Here is a 362-nt window from a genome sequence, read left to right as displayed (position 1 = left end):
TCTTTTAGTTCCAATCATAACCAAGACAAATAAGAATACCTGACATTATATTTGAGTAGGGCAGCATTTGCACTTTTAAATTAGTCAGAGATGATCGCTATTCGCTAGAAAGTCTTAGAACAAATGTACCATATTTAATTAGATGGTACATCACTCCCTCCACCTGTCCTCACACCATAACTCAATAATTCATAGAGACTAAAACATCACACTTAAAAACAGAAAAATACACGGGCTCAAAAGCATTTATTTGATCAAACATGCAGTAAAACGAATAATGTGAAAAATGACCATTTACAATAACTTCTTTTTGAATATGATTTAAAATTTAATTTATGATGCAAAGCAGAATGATTCAGAAA

Source organism: Sinocyclocheilus grahami, unplaced genomic scaffold (genome assembly GCF_001515645.1).
Source record: "Sinocyclocheilus grahami isolate Dianchi unplaced genomic scaffold, SAMN03320097.WGS_v1.1 scaffold9502.1, whole genome shotgun sequence".
Taxonomy (NCBI): domain Eukaryota; kingdom Metazoa; phylum Chordata; class Actinopteri; order Cypriniformes; family Cyprinidae; genus Sinocyclocheilus; species Sinocyclocheilus grahami.
The sequence above is the reverse complement of the archived record's forward strand: the minus strand, read 5'-3'. Positions refer to the sequence as shown.